This window comes from Taudactylus pleione, unplaced genomic scaffold (assembly GCF_031769625.1).
Source record: "Taudactylus pleione unplaced genomic scaffold, aTauple2 ptg000393l, whole genome shotgun sequence".
NCBI lineage: Eukaryota > Metazoa > Chordata > Amphibia > Anura > Myobatrachidae > Taudactylus > Taudactylus pleione.
This window is the reverse complement of record NW_028284794.1, coordinates 13,105,001-13,128,319: the sequence shown is the minus strand read 5'-3', so window position 1 is coordinate 13,128,319 and position 23,319 is coordinate 13,105,001. Positions and strand designations below refer to the sequence as shown.

Genomic DNA, 23,319 nt, shown 5'->3' with positions numbered 1-23,319 from the left:
GAAATAAAGGTCTGAATGTCTTTCCATTAGTCTGATGGGACTGCTATAGAGAAAAAAGGGGAATCTGTTAGGAAACCTAGAAAGGTTATATGTTGGCAAGTATTGGTTAGTATTGATTTGGCATAATTTATCGAGAAGCCTAGATTGAGAAGCAGGGATACGATTAAGTCTCGCTGAGAGAGCAGCTTCTCACATTCTGCATGGATTACCAGGAGGTCGTCCAAATAAATTATGCAGCAAATTTGTTTTTGCCGGAGATGAGTTACTACCTCTTTCATAAGCCAGGTGAAAGTGTAAGGGGCATTGGACAACCCGAAGACCATCACTGTCCATTGGTAGAGGACATCTTTCCAAAGAAATCTCAGAAGCCTTCTGTGGTTTGGGTGGACCTGAATTGCATGGAAGGCCTCCTTGAGGTCTATCTTTATGCAATAGTCGTTTTGAGTTAGGAGGAAAAGAATCTCTGCCAGACCTTCCATTCTGAATGTGCGATGTCTTATGTACAGATTTAGGGACTTGACATTCAATACGGGTCTGTAAGAACCATCCTGCTTCCTTATGGGGAAGAGGTGACTGGTCCAACCTTTCTTGGAAGTGTCTGCCAATTCTAATTTGCCCTGAGATAATGCTAGGGTCAAAACGTCGTCCAGCAGAGGGTTGGCATTTGTAGAGCAGGGAAATGTTTGGCTAGGGAATCTTAGAAGTGGTAGAGACAGGCCTTTTTGTATGATATTTAGCAGCCATTTGTCTGTGGTAATCTCCTTCCACAAAACTATTGCATGAGAGAGGCCAAGGTGGGAGGGTATCTGTAAATGACTTACCATGCCCTCTGTCTCTTCTGGAGGGGTTGGGGTTAGTGAATGATGGACCTCTGGCACCTCGAATCCTGTTGTCCTCATGGGGCACCTCGCTGGTCTCAGGTCGAACTGCTGGATCCTGCAGGACGACTCTCCTGGCGAAAGGGCCGTTTGGAGGACTGATGGCTTTAAGGTCCACAAAGGATTTGCGGGCTTTGTAATGAATTTTAATCTCATCAATGAATTCTGGGCCAAAAAGATCGGAGTCTACAAGGTTAGGGACTTCTACTGGCTTGGGGGCGAACTCAGTTAAACCAGCTCTAGTTAGCCAGTGGGTTCTACGAGTATTCGATATGAAATTGAAAGTCTGCCCTACCATCAGGGTCGCTCTGCTTATAGCTTTCAGGAGAGCTGCCTTAGAGGCTACCAATGAGTCTAAAGATCTGCTAGCGGATCCCTCTTTCTCTGCTTTGTCCAGTACAGCAGAGATCCAGCAGCGTCAGACACTTTAAGCTGGATTTTTCTGAGTAATTTGTCAGTAGTGTCACTCTGGGTTCTGTCACCAACGAGTGAAGTCAGTGCCGGGTCAATTTCTGGGGCGAAAAGAGCAGGAATATCAGGAATCCCTGTATGATTACGCAGAACCATTTCATCCTCCTATACGAGGGCGGTTCTAAATGCTAACTGGGCAAAATGATATACTTGGGAGAGTTCGCTCAGTGCCCAGTGAAAGGCGTAAACCTGACCATTTGCAGGTCACTATATTCGCCTCTCTTAGAGGATGCTGAAGTTCTGGTGACTTCTTCTGACTCCCAGTCTACTGAGTGGTGACTGACGTCGTTGTGTTAAATAAGGGCCAGAGAACGCTGCTTACTGGACCCTTTGTGGGAGCGCGATAGCGCTTGGTGCCAGGAACTGGCTGGAGATAAATCCCGGACATGGGCAGGAAATGCTGGTTTGTTACGCACCATAGAGGTATTCCAGCTACGGGCAATACCTGGGAATGAGATGTTTTTCCTGAACAGGCGTCTCTTGTAGTACTCACATTTTTCTTTTTTGAAGTACTTTTCCTCACAGCCTTGTGTGAGAACAGTGAAATGGAGGGGGAGTGAACCTCCAGAGGCATACTGTCTGCCTCAGAGCTGTCCCTGCTGTCTTCTGACCTGGCAGGGTTCAGCAATCTTTTTGTTTTAAATATAAATTCCTCAGATGAGGAAGAATCAGTGGAGAGCTTTCTCCTATATTTTTTACAAATATGACTGACATGACATAAATAAGAGACACTACTTTATGGTGTAATGTGAATCAGGGGCACTATATGCGATGTAATGTGAATAAGATTGTGCACTGTGACTCCTTGGGCCGTAGCCCACTGTGTACAAGTACTATGACTCTGCTGGCCGTACCCCACTGGGTGGGTGGGAGGGCCCAAGGACCATTCCATGTTGCACTACCTTTCATTTCTGCCACTGCTGTGTGGCAATGTGTCATAGATGTGCTTTATACTGTGGTGTCTGTGTCGCTGTGCCGCTGCTCTGTCGCTTAGTAACCAGTCAGCCCATTGCAACCTTTGGCCAATAATGGTGAAAACAATATTATAAGCTGTGAGGTGGTCTAACTTGACTGTAAATGACTGGAGATTAATGTTAATGAGGGTAATAATCCTCTAGGAAGAAAAAAAAGACCAATTTATGTCATTTTAGCTTTTTTTTTTGTAAATTTTTGCAAAAAATCCAAATCCAAAGCCAGTCACCGCAGTTTGGCAAATCCAAATCCAAAGGCGGACGACGAATTAGAACCAAATCCAAATCTTGCAAAAATGGTCTGGCGCACATTTAAGATGAATAAATGTTAACTACCTAGTTACATAAGGCACATATGATAATACAGAAGCAGGAGAGTGTGATGTGACTACATGAAACTTTTATATGGCCTTGGTCATATGATGATAACTCTTGTGTCACAATTGGCTCTGTCCTGCAGACTTCATCCCTACAAAGACCAGCAAATATGTACAGTGCGCTTACAAAGAGTATAACACCGTATACACCAAGCCGTAGCCCCACACACAGTATTACTCCTTTGTCTGCCTCTCTCTCCTAGATGGATTGTGCTTAAAGAAACCAGTACCACCATGAAAGACATAACTATTACAGGTAAGACATTAATGAATCTCTAAACTGTGTTTTATGGAAGGTGGTTGGGGTTGGGGGGCTATATGTAAAAGTGGATTTTTTTGACACCTAGTGGTCAGTGTTTGTACAGCATGGTATATTCTATGGATTTTAGTGATAACTAGTGGTTAGCATATGTATAGCTGGGTATATTCCTATGAATTATAGTGACACCCAGTGGTCAATGTTTGTGTAACAGGATATATTACTATGGGAATTAGTCACATTTTACAGTCAGTGAACATATACTATAGCTGGATATATTCATATATGTTTTAAGGCATCACATGATCCTTGTTTATATATCAGGGTATATTTTGAAGGGCATTAGTGACAGCTTATGGTCCATGTTTGTATATAAGCTTATATTTCTATAAATAATTGGTGACAGTCAAAATTTGGGCAGCACAGTGACATAGTGGTAAGTATTACTGACTCACAGCACTGAGTTAATGAGTTCATATCCCAAACATGATACATCAGTGTGGAGCTTACATGTTCCTCCCACACTCCAAAAACATACAGGTAGGTTATTTGGATTCTGACAGCATTAACCCTGTTGTGTATATATTAGTCAGGCTTGCCTACCCTAACACTTTTAGCAGACTCCCGCTGCCCCGCAAACCCTAGTGGTTCTCCCGGTTTCCCACTGTGCCCCCGATAAAATCCAGACTGCACATGCACGAGTCCAGAGATGCCGGGGACGGGGCCTGCATGGGAGATGTCACGATGTTGCAACGTCACAATGCGATGTTATCTAAATGCTGGCTACCGCAGGGTTATGGGTAGTGGTGGCCGCAGGGGCATTTCAAGAGAGGAGGGGGCCCGTGTGCAGTCTCGGTCACGGCACCCCTCCTCTCAGTCCAGTGGCCGGCAGCGCACCAAGCACAGCGTGGCCAATGCCGCACTGATAGACTCTGGGCACTAGAGTGTGCTGAGAGACTAGAGCACATGCGCCGGTCACCGGGAAAATGGCCGCAGCAGCCGCAGAGCTAATTTTCCAGCCGTTCTTACAGCGTTTACACCGGCGCCGACATGGGACTCCGGAGAGGTAAGTATAATATGGGAGCAAGGTGTGCAGTGCGGGCCCGTGTGCACCGCACACCCTGCACCCATTATAAATACGCCCTGGGGTGGCCGCCTATCACTGAGCAGTTGTATGGGTGCCTGGTAGCTTCAGCAGTGGGTGTGGCAGACACAGCATCAGCAGCAAAGGTGGCTTCTCTTAGGTATGGTGGCCCTGTTAAAATATAAGGGAAATGGAATTATTAAGCAAATTAGTACACAAACAGAGCTGGGGTCCATGGTGGCTGGGTGCTGAATGTCACAGTCATTAACGGCACTCTGAAAGGGCACTCGCTGACAGCCATTCATTCCATGACTGTCAGTGAGTGCCCTCTCTGGGGGCAGGGTAATGTCTGTGACAATCAGCACACAGTTTTTTCCCTTTCTCCTGTCTGCTCTGTCTGTCTTTGACAATTTAATAGTGTCTCTTCTACAATGGCCTCACAAGCTCACATAATAAGAAAACGTTACCGATATTTGTAGTTGTACGCATATGAGAAGGCAGCAGTGGGAATCTCTATGCTCTAGTAAGCTCTGGAACTATTAGCCTATTTTCACAAGCTGTGTTCCATGCGATCATATTATGGTCCACCTCTGAATCAGGCCTATTATTCACTAAGAAACCAGCTGTTATACCTATACAATGTCTTGAATCCCTTATTAATAACAAAAAGCACAATATATGTAAAGCAGCAGTATATTTATTTTACTGGACAATATATTTATTTCAGGGGACAGTATATTTATTTTACTGGACAGTACATTTATTTCAGGGGATAGTATATTTATTTCAGGGGACATATTTTTATTTCACTGGACAGTATATTTATTTCACTGGACAGTATATTTATTTCACTAGAAAGTATAATTATTTCAGGGGACAGTATATTTATTTCAGGAGCCAGTATATTTATTTCACTGGACAGAATATTTATTACAGGGGCCAGTATATTTATTCGAGGGGACAGTATATTTATTTCACTGGACAGTATATTTATTTGAGGGGATAGCATATTCACTGGACAGTATATTTATTTCAGGGGACAGTATATTTATTTCACTAGACAGTATTTTTATTTCAGGGGACAGTATATTTATTTCACTGGACAGTATATTTATTTCATGGGACAGTATATTTATTTCAGGGGCCAGTATATTTATTCAAGGGGCCAGTATATTTATTTCACTGGACAGTATATTTATTTCATGGGCTGGTATATTTATTTTAGGGGCCAGTATATTTTTTCAGGGGACAGTATATTTATGTCCAGGGCCAGTATATTTATTTCAGGGGACAGTATATTTATTTTACTGGACAGTATATTTATTTCACTGGACAGTATTTAATACAGGGGCCAGTATATTTATTTCAAGGGACAGTATATTTATTTCACTGGACAGTTTTTATTACAGGGGCAAGTATATTTATTTCAGGGCACAGTATATTTATTTCACTAGACAGTATATTTATTTCAGGGGCCAGTATATTTATTGGAGGGTACAGTATATTTATTTCAGGGGCCAGTATATTTATTGGAGGGTACAGTATATTTATTTCACTTGACAGTATATTTATTTTAGGGGCCAGTATATTTATTTCAGGGGATAGTATATTTATTTCACAGGATAGTATATTTCAGGGGATAGTATATTTATTTTAGGGGAGAGTATATTTAATTCACTGGACAGTATATTTATTTCAGGGGCCAGTATATTTATTTTAGGGGTAAGTATATTTATTCAAGGGACAGTATATTTATTTCAGGGGACAGTATATTTATGTCCAGGGCCAGTATATTTATTTCAGCGGACAGTATATTTATTTTACTGGACAGTATATTTATTTCACTAGACAGTATTTATTACAGGGGCCAGTATATTTATTTCTGGGGACAGTATATTTATTTCACTGGATAGTATATTTATTTCAGGGGCCAGTATATTTATTCGAGGGGACAGTATATTTATTTCACTAGACAATCTATTTATTTCACTGGACAGTATTTATTTCAGGGGCCAGTATATTTATTTCAGGGGCCAGTATATTTCTTTCACTGGACAGTATATTTATTTCAGGGGACAGTATATTTATTTCAGGGGACAGTATATTTATGTGAGGGGATAGTATATTTATTTCACTGGACAGTATATTTATTTCAGGGGACAGCATATTTATTTCACTGGACAGTATATTTATTTCACTATACAGTATATTTATTTTAGGGGACAGTATATTTTTTTCACTGGACAGTATATTTATTTCAGGGGACAGTATATTTATTCGAGGGGACAGTATATTTATTTCACTGGACAGTATATTTATTTCACTGGACAGTATATTTATTTCAGGGGCCAGTATATTTATTTCAGGGGCCAGTACATTTATTTCACTGGACAGTTTATTTATTTCACTGGATAGTATATTTATTTCAGGGGACAGTATATTTATTTCACTGGACAGTATATTTATTTCAGGGGCCAGTATATTTATTCGAGGGGACAGTATGTTTATTTCACTGGACAGTATATTTATTGCAGGGGCCAGTATATTTATTTGAGGGATAGTATATTTATTTCAGGCACCAGTATATTTATTTCTATTATCATGTAGGATTTAAGTATTGTTTTTCTGCAGTGTGCTGGGGGGGCAAATCTCTTTTTTTCTGTGTTCAGTGTATACCCCGGCCTTTACAAGCACCTGTGTTATGCAATTAAGCTGATTTGAGCAACTACCATATTTTTTTGCAGTTTGGAGAGGCCTGAAGGGAGTCAGCATTAGGAGGATGTGCTGAACCTTATAGTGCCATGTGGAGGTTTTTTGGGGTACCTCCAAGGTAAGTTAGCTCTCAGCTTATATATGTACTGTTATCATGCAGTACACCAATTGGAATTATATGACCCAGAGTGGGTGCTACCATTATGTAACAATAATTATTTTGGGGTGAGCATTTGGGAGTGGGGCCCGCAGGGGAGTTCTGACTGGACCTTTCTCATGGCATCACCACTTAATTCACATAGAATACTTTTATCACTTCTCTATTTGTTTGTATATTATTTGTCATTTTAATTATTTCTCATTTCATTAACACTTATTAATTTATCCTTACACATCTTTTCTTTACACTTCACTATCACCTTTTCATGTAATGCCCTTGGGATGGTCCTTGGCTGGAATTTTTTTGGGGTGCCTTGCTTCTCAGACGTGAACCCCTTAATGTTAGGGACGCCAGTATGGAGGAGCCTTGATGATTGGCTTGGCACTTATTCATATATTTGTAAATATATGTAACTAAAACCTCTGAATCTCTATTATCATGTAGGATTTAAGTATTGTTTTTGCCGCAGTGTGCTGGGGGGCAAATCTCTTTTTTTCTGTATTTATTTCAGGGGCCAGTATATTTATTCGAGGGGCCGATATATTTATTTTTCTGGCCAATATATTTATTTCAGGGGCCAGTATATTTATTTCAGGGGCCAGTATATTTATTCGATGGGACAGTATATTTATTTCAGGGAACAGTATATATATGTCCATGGCCAGTATATTTATTTCACTGGACAGTGTATTTATTTTATGGGACAGTATATTTATTTCACTGGACAGTATATTTCTTTTAGGGGACAATATATTTATTTCACTGGACAGTATATTTATTTCAGGGGACAGTATATTTATTACACTGGACAGTATATTTATTTCAGGGGACAGTATATTTATTTTACTGGACAGTATATTTATTTCAGGGGACAGTATATTTATTTTAGGGGAGAGTATATTTATTTCACTGGATGGTATTTTTATTTCACTGGACAGTATATTTATTTCAGGGGACAGTATATTTATTTCACTGGACAGTATATTTATTTCACTGGACAGTATATTTATTTCAGGGGACAGTATATTTATTTCACTGGACAGTATATTTATTTCACTGGATAGTATATTTATTTCAGGGGCCGGTATATTTATTTCAGGGGCCAGTATATTTATTCGAGGGGACAGTATATTTATTTCACTGGACGGTAAGTTTATTTCAGGGGCCAGTATATTTATTCGAGGGGCCAGTATATTTATTTCACTGGACAGTATATTTATTTCACTGGATAGTATATTTATTTCAGGGGCCAGTATATTTATTTCAGGGGCCAGTATATTTATTCGAGGGGACAGTATATTTATTTCAGGGGCCAGTATATTTATTCGAGGGGACAGTATATTTATTTCAGGGGCCAGTAAATTTATTTTGTAGAGCCCCTGAATGATAATAGACACGCGTGGAGCTAAACAAACCCACAGGTGGAGCTAAACACGCCCTTTTGGCAAAACATGATATGCCCCCTCAGCGACGTGCCATGCTTAGCATGGCACATTCTATTACTACCTACAATCTCCATGAAACTAGTTTTTTTAAAAGAAGGAGAGTATGATATTAGTATACACTTGTAGGTAGAGGAATTTAGGGGGAGATGTATCCAGCCATGGAGAGAGATAAAGTGGAGAAGTTGCCCATACCAACCAATCAGCTTCTAACTGTCATTTATATAGCACAGTCTTTGAAATGACAGTTACAAGCTGATTGGTTGCTTTTGTTCAACTTCTCCACTTTATCTCTTTCCAAGACTTGATACATCTCCCCTTTAGACTTTAAGTTCCAATATGGCAGAGATTGGCGCTGCCTAGATTGATGGTGCTTCTGTATATAAATAAATGATAATATAAATGACATTTTGTGCTGATGTTATGTAATTCAAAAAATATCTATTTGAAAGTTTGTGACATCTTGGAGAGGGAGTGACAACTATTGTACGTGCAATTCCTCCTTTGTATTATGTGCCCATGGAGCAGGCTAATGTGTAGCTGGGTGTCTGGTCAGATGGTCGACAGTAACCATGTCGACATTTATAATGTCAATGCCACAATGCTGGAAACATCATCAATCACCAGGCCTGTCAATCATTTTGCTAATAAATCCTCCGTGCGAGCGACATTGGTGATCGAACTTGAAGCATGCGCAGACCACCGATAATCGCTCAACTGCACAAGCATCGTTTTTGCGTCCATCTCTGAATCAGACCCAAAGTCAACATTTTTACAATGTTTTTGTTAAAGTCAGTCTCATGCGTTATGGGAGCGTTGCGGGTGTGTCAGTGACAGCGGCTGTGTTCCCAAAGAGGCCATGTTCAGACGGAGAACTGCACCTGCAATAGTGCTGGTCCAAATGATGATGGTGCACTGATGGCAACGTGTCAATAATCACCGGCAGTGTTACAACATGCAGAGACACTGCAAGTGGGCATTCAGTGCTCGCACATTAATTTATTTCTTACCGGGTACTCACACGATTCTTCCTTTTTTCATTTTTATAAGTACAATTTGTTTTTCTTTATGTGGATCCTATAGACGTTATCTTGTGTAACATTAATTTCATGTTAGATTTATAACATATGCGCCGTTTTCCCTATATATATTTTTTCTATGATAGTATCTTCCCGGGATGACTACCCAGGCTATACGGCAGCATCCATTAACGGTTATTTATTTATTATTTATTGTTTATAATTATTGATTTTTCTTTTTTAAGATTCAATACTCTCCTACTTTGTGCTACACAAGGGGAAGGCTGATACTAACATTTGCATATTATTGCAGACGCAAAAGCAGACGCAGCAGCCTCCACCTCTGAATCAAGCCCTGTATTCGCCCCCTAACGTGTGTATTTTGGGTTGAACATATTATAAGACAAGTGCAATTCAAATCACAGTGTGCCAGGTTGTGTTCTGTGTTTTGCATCATTTTACCCTGTGCATTCTCAGAACGAGAACCACACATACAGTATGCTTGATTGCAGAACACCAGGGGTTTTCCATGAATTAGACCTTACAATTGGAGAGGCGGAACGTGGGTGGGAAGGGTTATTCTCACGTAAGCAAGGTTCAGTAAGTACAGTACCTGTTGATACATATGCGGCTCACGCAGACCGGCAGTTATACCCATATTATATACCTGTTCGGAGGTGTAACTTTTGCATTTATAAATACACAGTGATCATGATGACTCTTTGTAAACTAAGCACATATCCTGCTGGTGTGGAGGTGTATGCATCTCTAGATGTGTATAACTCTACTTATGTGTGTGGAAATATGCTGTTTTTGTCTGCCCCTTTTTTTTGGAATTCACTCCAATTTTGTTGCAAACCTGTATCAGCCCCAGTGTGAGCATCAGGTTGTGTCAACAATATGTTTGTCGTCATCATCATCATCATCATCATCATCATCGACTACAGACTAAGGAGCCTGATCCTGATACACTACATGAGTGAATGGGGCATGAGGCTGAGGCACAGAGAGGGGGTGAGGTTGCTATTGATAACCCTGCTTATCTGGAGGGCCCAGTGGTGACCCCAGCCAACCAAGGAGCAGCAGGGCATTGTATTTTATGATCAATGAGGTGGGGGATATCATGCCTCAATGTCAAGCCACTCCAACTCTCTAGCACTGGAGAATATGGCAAGTATCGGTGTCCCTGGCCAGAGATTTCATATAGTTAGACCTGGCCGTAGGGAACCTGAGCTTACACGGCAACAAATATTAACATGAATTTGACAACACTCAATATATAGTAACAATATAAATGTCTTTGGCAAGTGTACCTTTAATAGCCCCAAGTACTGTTTACTAGGCGCCTCTTAGTAGCCTTCCTATGTGACTCATTACAATACTTCCACACAGTACACACTTCTATACTTTCTATATAGTTTCAGCTGCTAAAAATAGCTGTTCCATACCGAGTGCCTCATATCTGTATATCTCAGCTGTCACAGGGCCTGATTCAGAGCTGGACGCTCTGAAAGAGCGCTGGCTCTGAATCAGGGCGTTTTTTTTTTTAAATGGTGCAGCCTCCTGGCCGCTCACATAGCTGTGGGTGTCCACCCACAGCTATTGCGAGCGGCCAGGATGATGGTCGCGATGGTCAAGACCATCGTGACCATTGGGCTTGTGACGAGACCCTTGTGGTAGGGTCTCGTTGCCGCAAGCCCTGGAGTGCTTTCGGCTCTATCAGTCAGTGAGGCCGCCCCCAAATGGCAGGCGTTCCATTGGGAACGCCTCCGTTTGGCTGGCCACGCCCCCGGCCCGCCCACCAAAGGGAGCGAGCTGTCACTCACCATCGACAGCTCGCCCACTTTGGTGCGAGACCTGGAGCGACGGAGCACCCGTCGCTATCCGGGTCTCGTGCATGCGCACGACAGAGCCGGCTCCGTCGTGCGCATGCCCAGTGGGCCACCATCAACCCGGTTACGAGCGCTCAGCACTTGCGACCGGGTCTGAATCAAGCCCACTGTTACTACTTTCAAAATTATTTGTTTCAGCATGCGGCGCATAAACTTTTGTACTCCATTAATTCACTCTAGTTTATTCTCTTTCCTCCTGTTCCATGTCCGTCACATTCTCTTCCTCCCTGTTATTATACCCTGCCTGTTATTCATGGAGCCATGCTCTCCATCCTCTACCGCTGTGACACTACCGACCAGTACTGGTACACAGCACATTGAAGCCTCATGCAATGAGCAGACCTGGCTTGTACAGTGGAGTCATTGGAGGAGAGAGTGAAAAGGAATCTGTATTTGGGGCACATATATTAAAATTAACCTTTATTATATTATTTAAAATTATTCACATAACACAAAAGCAAAGCAAAATATTAAGATAAAATATAGAGAGAGTAGATGTGTATAGTATGAAAAATTGCAACTAAAATAAAATAAATAAATAAATGTTCTTTTAAATAGCCGAGTGCCTTATTTTCATGTTTTTCAATAAAAATTTCAATCTGTACCCTAACATTGATGTCTGGTTTTATTGGGTATATATTATCCTATAGACTGGTACGATCGTAAATATATTAAACTGCTATTACCACAAAATGTATCGAATTAATTCCAGCTAGTTGAAAACATAGCCTATAATTGGAGTGACTCTGTATCTCAGATACTATTGAATTGAAACAATAACCCACTAATTGAAGCGGATACAATTGTAACCTAATTGCAAAGGATACAGTTACCCCTGGCACAATTATTTCAGCTATTGCGTTCCCCACTGCAAGAGTATCATGCAGCCCTTTACTCTGTTATACAGTAGTCCTCACCAGTAACACATCAGATATTCTATATAATATATGAGATTATGATTCATAAGATCTCATGAGAATAGTAATTTCTATTATGATCTTAAATAATCAGATATAATAAAAAATAGTGAATAGTCTCCTAATACAGTGTCCTTATGTCAGTAAGTTTGTATCAATACATATCTCTGATATACCACTGTTGTCAATATTAAACAGATGAGTGGGTCACTCTTATATGTATAATACTGCTGTAGTCACTGTTACTCCCACTATATTCTTATTTATATATAATGCATATTAGGGGATCATGTCTCCTGTTATCAATCAAATCAGGCTAGATCCGTGGCATATACAGAGGGAGAGGTGATCCTATCTATTCCTATATGCCATACACATGGACGTCAAGTCTCCCGTTTTGAGTAAGTTTGGGCTAAGTCCGCTGCATATAGAAGAGAAAAGATATTCCTATCTGCACTAGTCACATCACAATATTAACCAGATCCATTGAGTTAATTATACAGTACATGATAGACACTCAGCTGTCACTGCGGACGTACGTTTCGCATAAACTGCTTTGACAAGGCAACCGGAGCCGGAATACAGAGGATCCTTAAATGAGGTGTGGTATAAGAGATACACAGTAATTAGTTAGACAATGTCTAGAAAGATAGAAAAAAGGGATTTGCCCTCCAGCACATTGTAGCAAAATCAAAAATACTTAAATCCTACATGATAATAGAGATTCAGAGGTTTTAGTTATGTACATTTGCAAATATATGAATAAGCGCTGGGCCAGCGTCAAGGCTCCTCTATACTGGCTTCCCTAACATTAAGGGGTACACGTCCGAGAAGCAAGGCACCCCAAAAAATTCTAGCCAAGGACCATCCCCAGGGCATCACATGAAAAGGGGAAAAAAGGTGATAGTGAAGTGTAAAGAATAGATGTGTAAGGATAAATCAATGTGTTAATGAAATGTGAAAGAATTAAAATGACAAATAATATACAAACAATTAGAGAAGTGATAAAAATATTCTATGTGAATTAAGTGGTGATGCCATGAGAAAGGTCCAGCCAGAACAACCCCGGGGGCCCCACTCCCAAACGCTCACCCCAAAATAATTATTGCTACATAATAGTAGCACCCACTCTGGGTCATATAATTACAATTTGGTGTACTGCATGATAACAGCACATGTATGAGCTGAGAGCTAACTTACCTTGGAGGTGCCCCAAAAAACCTCCACATGGCACTATAAGGATGCTACTATTATGTAGCAATAATTATTTTGGGGTGAGCATTTGGGAGTGGGGCCTCCGGGGTTGTTCTGGCTAGACCTTTCTCCCACGGTTAGGGTTAGGCACTTACTCAGATGGTTAGGGTTAGGCACCAGGAGGGAGGGTTAGGCACCATGGGGAGGGCAGGGCCGGATTAACAATGGGGCGGATGGAGCTGTAGCTCCAGGCCTCCTATAAAAATAGGCCCACAGAGTCCAGGAGAGGGCTGGCCAGGTGGGCAGAAGGGCAACTGCCCCCAGGCAGCTCCTATTACAGGCTTTTTGTGCCACTAATGGAGCAGGGCTGCAGGAGGCAGGAATGTCCCGAACACATGACCTAGAGAGGAGACATCTGAGCAGGGGGGCGGGGCTACATGGGACTGAGCAGTGCAGCAATCAGAGGGGGAGGAGGGACTGCAGCAGATCCCAACCAACCAGAGAGAGACCTGCTTGTAAGGTAAGAGAAAGTGGAGGGAAACTCGTGAGTGGGATTGGGAGGAGGGGGGAGGTCTCTCTTGCATGTGGGCATCTGAATTTCACTGTGTGTGTGTTCATGAGAGGGGGGTCAATTAAGTAGCTGGGTGAATTGGATAGTATGAAAAGCTTTCAGAGGAATGAGGGGAGGGGAGCAGTGTATATATAGCAAATGATCAAGCCCAAACCCCCCCTTTTTTATCTTTTAAATATTAAAATGCAGAGAACCCCATCCTACATATTAAAGTACTATTAGTTATATAAGAAACACAATCAATGTATACCAATATATTAAAATATATAAAGAAAATGAAAATGAAGACTAACTAACCTAAATAATACTATTCCAATTAATTTTATCATTAAGTCCTCTAGGACTAATCGTATCTAAACGAACAATCCATTGCGCTTTTCCCAATTACAAAGTCTTCTTGCCCTGTTCCCAACCCTTAATGAGGGGGTACATGGTCAATCATGAAATATCTAAGTGACGAAAGTGAATGACCTCTTTCCTTATAATGTTTCGCCACTGCTTGGTCAATAGTTCTGCCACTCAATGACAAACGAATGGCAGAATGGTGAGCTGCCATTGCGTTCACTGAATTTTCTCGTTGTTTGACCGATGTAACTCAGGGCCTGATTCAGAGCCAGAAGCTCTGAACGAGCGCCCGCTCTGAATCAGGGCGTGTTTCTCTTTTTTCCGTCCGGTCTTTTGGACGCTCGCATAGCTGTGGGTTACCACCCACAGCTTATGCGAGCGTCCATGATGATGGTCGCGATGGTCAAGACCATCGGGACCATCGGGCTTGCGACGAGACCCTGCGGTAGGGTCTTGGTGACCGCAAGCCCTGGCGTGCTTTCGGCTCTAACAGAGCCAAAATCACTCCCACTGACATCACTAGTGATAGGAATGCCTCCGTCTGGCAGCCACGCCCCCGGCACGCCCACCAAAGGGGGCATGCTGTCACTCACCATCGACAGCACGCCCCCTTTGGTGCGAGACCCATAATGACGGCTACCCGTCATTATTCGGGTCTCGCGCATGCGCACGACGGAGCTCCCTCCGTCGTGCGCATGTGCACTAGGGCACCATCGACCTGCTTGCGAGCACTCAGCGCTCGCGGGCGGGTCTGAATCTGGCCCACAGTCCACATGGGCACACAATCATGTATACCACATGTGTGCTACTACATGTCAAAACATGACGGATATCATAGGACTTATTCTTTTGGGGGTGTTTAAATGATTTACATGCTATGGAAAAAGAACATGTAGTACAATTGTTGCATTTATAGCAACCAGGTGGTTTACGATAAACATTTGGTAAATCTGAAACACCCCGGCCAGTGATATCTGTCTTCACCAGCCTCTCCCTTAGATTCCTACCTCTTCTAAATGCTGCTAGAGGTCGCATGTTTTTAAATGAGGGTAGTTCACTGTCAGAAGTTACAATAGGCCATAAAGCTTTTGTGGCTGATTTAATGATTGGACTGGCTAATGTATAGTTACTGGTCCAAGGATTGAACAGTTGTCCAGCCCTTTTAACTGGATTCAGTAACTCTTCCCTAGACATGTCGAGCACTTTGGACTTTTGTAACATCAAATTTCTCAAATCATATCCACGGACCAAAAACCTTTTAATGAAATCATCAATCAAATCCGGGAGCTTAGACCTGTCGCTCGTGATGCGAGCAATACGCATCATTTGCGACAGTGGTAAGCCCTGTTATAGTGCTGTAGGATGATGGCTAGAATAGATACAAGGGACATATCACATAATTGTCCTAGTAATTGTAGCATTATACAAAAAACATATTAAATATATATGTAATAGGTACATTTTAGTTTATATAAATTCACTGTGTGTTCCCTTAGTGAAATAAGTATTAGAAAATAACAATAATAAAATTTACCCCCATTTTTTATATTATGTATGTCCTACATAAAAATATAATAAGTAATCTTACGATATTTTATATTATTCTAATTGTGCATAGTAAATATAATGTGTAGAAAGGGTGAAAAAATGGCAAAAATTTATTCTAATGACACTATATAGATACAACTCGTCAGCGGAAATGGTGTAAATCAATTCTAATTAAAAAATATATATATTTTTGGAAGTGAATATAATTATAGATAGTGAAATTGTGCATTGTGTAAGAATAACCTGATACAATTAGTGAGATGTGTATACATAAAATCTGGTAAACAATATATTGAATTTAAATAGTGAAAAAATACAATATACTTCCAACAAAACAATAAAATTAGAGATGTATGGAAATATTTGTATAGAAGCAGATAGTATTTGCAAAATACAAATGTGCAGTAAAAGACAACAAATCCTTACTAAAAAATATAGTAATTATCAAATTCAATACCAGATATAAGGTGAGTCCCAGAATAAAACGGTAAATTCATTGTCAAAATTAATAAATATAGTGACTTCTTATTTCCTAGAATGTAATTCCAAAATTCCATATGTCCCCTACATATTACAATTTTTAAATAAAACAAAAATGTACTAGTATACATCTTCATACTATAAATGGATATTCCCCTTCTCACGTTAAACACCAGTAGATATGAGTATCCATTCAAATAATAAGGGAGATGGATCTTAGAAACATCTCCCATACATATATCTAGAGGTGCTACTCCAGAGCATCCCTCTAATATACAATGGACTACTACAAGTATATCATAATAACCTATAGTAGATGCAAGGCCGGTTCTACCCATACGCATGGTATGCAGCTGAGTAGGGCGCCACATAGTGGAGGGCACCTCGGCTGCGACCATGCGGGCCGCGGGCAGACTGTGTCTCTGTGACACAGGCTGCACCATGCGTGTTCGGTCAGCTCTACACAGTGACAAACACACAGCCGCCGTTGCCGGCAGCTGTATGTTTGTTTTATTTAGCAGCCAATGAGAGTCTGTCGGACTCTCATTGGCTACTGCGCCCACTGCCGGAGCCGGACTGGAGCTTTCCGGCTTCCGCAGTGGGTAATGGGAGAGATGACATGACGTCATGATGTCTCTCCCATAATGCAGAGCAGCCCGGCCCGGGAGGACGGACTAAGGAGCAGAATGTGGTGGGAGCAAGGATTCAGGTTATTTTTATTACATGTGTGTCTACTCGGGGGGGCTTCTACTAGGGGCACTACAAGGGGGTGGCTACTTTTGGGGCACTGCATAAGGGGGGAACCTCCACTGGGGGCACAACAAGGGGGGGACTACTACAAGGGGGAATACTACTAGGGACACTACAAGGGGGGGGGACAACTATAAGGGGGCGGACTACCTTTGGGGGCCCTACAAGGCGGGGACTACCACTGGGGGCTCTGCATCGAGGGACCACTACTGGGGGCACTATATAAAGGGCAATACTGGGTGTACTGCATAGTGGGGGAACTACAACTGGGGCCACTGTTTAAAGGGCACTGCATAAGGAGTACCACTATTGGGGGCACTGCATGGGGGGAATACTACTGGGGGCACTATATAAGGGGCACTGCATAGGGGGTACAACTACTGGGGTTACTGCATCGAAGAGGGCACTATATAAGGGGCTTACTACTGGGGGCACAAGGGGCACTGCACAGGGGGGACCAATACTGGGGGCACTGTAAAAGGGGCACTGCATAGGGGGGCACCAAAAAATATACTCGCTTGCCAAAAAATTTGGGCTAGGGCTGGCCCTGAGTAGATGTGTTGAAGCAAAAGATCACATTTAGAAACAAATAAGTATATAATGTAGTCAATATCCAAGCAAATAGTATTCTTAAGAGAGATAAATCTTCAAACACATCTCTCATATATAAATGGAGATGCTGTTCCAAGGCTTCCCTATTCCAAGGCATCCTTCTCCTATATAATATAATAGACTTCTCCAAGTATGCTAATATATCCTACAGTAGTTATGACTTCAAAAGAAAGAGAGTAGAAGTAATACCAATGAGTGTTTTATAATATCTAGCATAATGAGTGAGATAGGTGTTGAAGTCGAATGATTGCATGCGACCGCAATTCAACTGTTATCGGACGATTTGGTTGTCCGCTGCCCAATTTATGTTGATACAATCCACGATGAAACATTGCATGCGCACGCACCCAGTGTGTGCACGTATCCACACATTCGCACAACACTAAATAGTGAATAATATACAACACTCTCACACTGACAAACACAATATTCATGCAGGGTTTAGTTAGTAACTAGAAACAGCTTCTGTATACATGTCTGAGAAAAGTTATTAAAAAACAATACACCAGGATACTGTGAGTGTTTTACATAGAAATTGGGAAGCCCTGTATATAGACAAGTATGGCTGTGGCAATTGAAATATAACCCAGACATTGATATGCACAATTGATTTGTCTGAATTAACAATGGTCAGAGGTTTTGCTTACCAGACGCAGTGGCAACGACAATCAGCTGGGGGTCCCCACCCTGCTTGAAAGTGATCCTAGCTGTTTGTAACACCTTGCATTATAGTTTTAAAAGTATGTTAGTAAGGGATAAAATATATATATATACAGTCAGGTGCATAAATATTGGGACATTGACAGAATTTTCATATTTTGGCCTCTATTCACCACCACAATGGCTTTTAAATTAAACAAACAAGATGTGCTTTAACTGCAGACTTTCAGATTTAATTTGAGGGTAATTACATCCAAATCAGGTGAACGGTGTAGGAAGTACAACGGTTTCTATATGTGTCTCCCACTTTTTAAGGGGCCAAAAGTAATGGGACAAACTAAACAATCCTAAATCTAACACTCACTTTTTAATACTTTGTTGTAAATCCTTTGCAGGCAATTACAGCCTGAAGTCTGGAACACATAGACATCACCAGACGCTGGGTTTCATCCCTGGTGATGCTCTGCCAGGCCTCTACTGCAAATGTCTTCAGTTCCTGCTTGTTCTTGGGGCATTTTCCCTTCAGTTTTGCCTTCATCAAGTGAAATGCATGCACAATCGGATTCAGGTCAGGGGATTGACTTGGCCATTGCATAACATTCCACTTTTTAGCCTTAAAAAACTCTTTGGTTGCTTTTGCAGTATGCTTCGGGTCTTTGTCCATCTGCACTGTGAAGCGCCGTCCAAAGAGTTCTGAAGCATTTGACTGAATATGAGCATATAATATTGCCCAAAACACTTCAGAATTCATTCTGCTGCTTTTGTCAGCAGTCACATCATCAATAAATACAAGGGAACCAGTTCCATTGGCAGCCGTACATGCCCACGCCATGATGCTACCACCACCATGCTTCACTGATGAGTTGGTATGTTTTGGATCATGAGCAGATCCTTTCCTTCTCCATACTCTTCTCTTCCCATCACTCTGGTACAAGTTGATCTTTGTCTCATCTGTCCATAGGATGTTGTTCCAGAACTGTAATGGCTGTTTTAGATGTTGCTTGGCAAACTCTAATCTGGTCTTCCTGTTTTTGTAGCTCACCAATGGTTTACATCTTGTGGTGAACCCTCTATATTCACTCTTGTGAAGTCTACTCTTGATTGTTGACTTTGACACATATACACCTACCTCCTGGAGAGTGTTCTTGATTTGGCCAACTGTTGTGAAGGGGTTTTTCTTCACCATGGAAATAATTCTTCTGTCATCCACCACAGTTGTTTTCCGTGGTCTTCGAGGTCTTTTGCTGTTGCTGAGCTCTCCGGTGCGTTCTTTTTTTTTAAGACTGTTCCAAACAGTTGATTTGGCCACACCTAATGCTTTTGCTATATCTCTGATGGGTTTGTTTTGATTTTTCAGCCTAATGATGGCTTGCTTCACTGATAGCGACAGCTCTTTGGATCTCATATTGAGAGTCGACAGCAACTGATTCCAAATGCAAATGTCACACCTAGAATCAACTCCAGACTTTTTACCTGCTTAATTGATAATGAAATTATGAGGGAATAGCCCACACCTGTCCATGAAATAGCTTTTGAGTTGATAGTCCCATTACTTTTGGCCCCTTAAAAAGTGGGAGGCACATATAGAAACCGTTGTAATTCCTATACCGTTCACCTGCTTTGGATATAATTACCCTCAAATTAAATCTGAAAGTCTGCAGTTAAAGCAAATCTTATTTGTTTCATTTCAAAGCCTTTGTGGTGGTGAATAGAGGCCAAAATATGAAAATTCTGTCAATGTCCCAATATTTATGCACCTGACTGTATATATACATATATTAAATCCATCATAAATAGACTTACATGCATAAAACACACACACACACATAGACTCACATGCATAAACACCACACATTACGCATAGTTGCGCTGTTTCACTCTACAAATAAACGCACCACACATATTAGCAACTTTATGCAATATTCTCTTACACTTACACATACACAAATCACATGAAAGGTTCCCTAGTATTAAAGTGTAATATTCAAGGTTTATTCAGTGATTATTAATGTTGTGTAATAAAGGTTATTTGATATCTAAGGTTTAGTACATGGTAAGCAGACCGTGTCTGGTGTTGTACTGATCCACTGTGTCTCCACAGATTTCCGGTACCATCGGTCAGAAGATCGGAACCTGCTTCTGCAAACTATGGACTATAGAGAGTTGAAACATTAAAAATGTACTCTGTAATGTTAGTAGCTTAGATTTGCATGCAGGGGGAAAAAGGATACAAAGGGCAGTTGGAGGCCGTTGTGTCCATTTGAAATTGTCCAATAAATGATCCTGTAACCAAGACACCTTTAAGAAGAACAAATGGAATCAAGCCAAACTTATCTATTGTATTTCCAAATCCCTGCAAGGGTATGTATGTGCGCTCTCTGACCCCAGTCAAGAGTCTTCTTGCTGATGCTGCTGACGGAGTCTTCTTGCTGATGCTGTTGACGGAGGTTTCTTGCTGATGCCGGTATATGGTCCAGAGCGCGTGCGTATATAACAACTGTACCTTGGGTCTGTATGATTTATTTATGCTAATTGTTTTTAGATCACAGCGTGTAACCATCTATTTTTATGTTGAATAATAACTTTTTGTGCTTTGGAAACACATTCAAAGTCTGAAGGCATTTATTTACTGTGCGACTCATTACGCTAAATTGCGACAATTCTAGAAGGTATAGGCAGGATTTAGAAGTTATAGGCAGGATTGTACCAAGGTTTAAGCAGGATATAACATAGGATATGGAGGCTAAATATTCCATTATATCCATACATATCAGGAGCATCCCATATGGTATAATCTATGATAAGTCTTTTATGTTATGTAGTTCTTCTGAAGGGATTTTTAGATCAGAATATTGGTAAAAGACAGTAGTATCAGAGATCCATATTCACAAGAAAGATGTATAGTTGTTTGTTTCATTTAGACCTTGAGGTGTTATAGTGTCAAGAAGAAAGATCCATCTAATTTCTCTCCTAAGCAGTTCTCCATCTAGATCACCTCCTGTAATACCTAGATTTATTTTATCAAGGGCAAAAGCCTTCAAATCTTTCACAAAAAATGTCTCGCTGCTGGAGTGAGATTCTTAAATGTCATGGAGTCAGTTTTGGCATTCCTAATTGACCCAACATGTTCTAGTGTCCGTTGTCTTAGAGGTCTTATCGTTTTACCTATATATCTTTGTCCGCAAGGGCATTCAAGATGATAGATGACACCCGCAGATTTGCAGTCAATATAGTCACGGATCTCCCAGATTTTATAGAATTTATCTTGAAAAGAGGTTTTCTCTATCATGTATTGGCAGGCTTTACATATGCCACATCTGAAATGTCCTTTAGTATTAAGGTCATCGATATCCTGGACCTTTATACTATAGACAGATAACCTTTCATTTACTATATGTCTTGTACATTTTTTACCTGCATTTATTTGTGTTTTTTTGTGTTTTTTTTGTTTAATAAAAGTGTGTTTTATATATAGGAATGGTTTGGAGTGATACATGATTATGGGGAACTAGCTGTAGTTCCTAAGCTCCAAAAGATATATTATTTTGTTCTACGAAGTGTTAAAACGTTACACACAATGTTTTCTTTTCATGTACCATGAATTATGGTTGGTCAGATGACCGAAGACGTTCTGATTAAGTTAAGTTGCTTTTTCAATACGCCTCCCATCACCTTTCACGTTATTTAATATTAGTTCATTATTAGGCACTTGGATTTGTCACACAATATTAGTTCTATATATATGGTACATTAAAAAAGAAAGAAATGGGAGCGCTGACAGTGGCTGCTGGTTTAAAAAATATTAATAATTTTATTGCATATAATACAATTGAAAAATTAATTAATCAAACATGAAATACAGATGGATTAATTAATTGGGCTTTAAATGCCACACTTTTAAAGCACGGATCCGGCTCCACTATAGAATATATAAAATATAAAAATAAGTAATAATATAAGGAATTCCTTCAAAAATTAATAAAAATCACTTAAACATATACATCGGAGTGAAGCAAAGCGTGAATTAGAGTCATTAATTGCAGCCAGCCAGCATGAATTAATTGCTGTTAGTGTTAATATCCAATCATACCCAGTTAACGCCATGCAGCCCGCAACAACAGCCTATCGATACACCGTGAGCGGTTTGAAGTGCCAGGATCCAGGAGTAGAGGTCCCTCTGCCTGAGGACACAAGCACCTCCGGACCACATGGCGCACACAGTGGAATAAGCATCTGGTTGTTATTACCTACACAAATCCTTGAGCAGGCGACTATCGCATAAGTTTCCTCCCCTTGGGACTGGGGTAGAGGCTAACTGCTGTACCAGATCCCGTTTTCCAATCTAAGTGGATGGATGGTAATGTACTCATTATAACAATTATCCATTTCCCATTACAATACTAAGACTCTAATTGCGTTGAAATAACTGTGTTGTATTATCTACACCGATTAACCCTATACTAACTGGGTATGATTGGATATTAACACTAACAGCAATTAATTCTAAAAAAATCCCCCTGGGACCTGGGTAGGGTCTCTGTATGTGTTTTTTCTCTGGGTCTGGCACACAAATCCTTTTTGTTCGGCCTCTCCATATTGACTCAATGTGTATATTTATTTTCTGGTAATCTCACCATGGGACGGCGGGGTATATGGTAGTCAGAGGAGACTCTCTGCCTTCCCATATGTTCCCGTGTGTCCCTGGGGTACCAAGTGTCTCCCATCCCACTGCGGTCCCTATTGTTTCCAATTGTATACCGTTCTGTAAAGTGGTTTCTATATAAATAAATCCATATTTTATTTCTTTGATTATATGTCCTAATAGTGCCCTGTCTATAGTCTTCTAAATCTCGCTGAAATTTTTTACATTTGTTATCAATTAGTGTTTCTTCAAAATTAGGTAATCTTTAAGAGACCGCTGTATCCATTTCTTTAAACTCTTTATCTTGATGGTATGGTTCTAGTCTACTTTTCAAT

General features: G+C 40.8%; 1 pseudogene; it reads right to left on the bottom strand.

The window, feature by feature from the left end:
- Positions 1 to 916: 916 nt before the first annotated feature.
- The window catches only part of LOC148507488 (uncharacterized), a 43,249-nt pseudogene continuing 20,846 nt past the window's right edge, over positions 917 to 23,319 (bottom strand).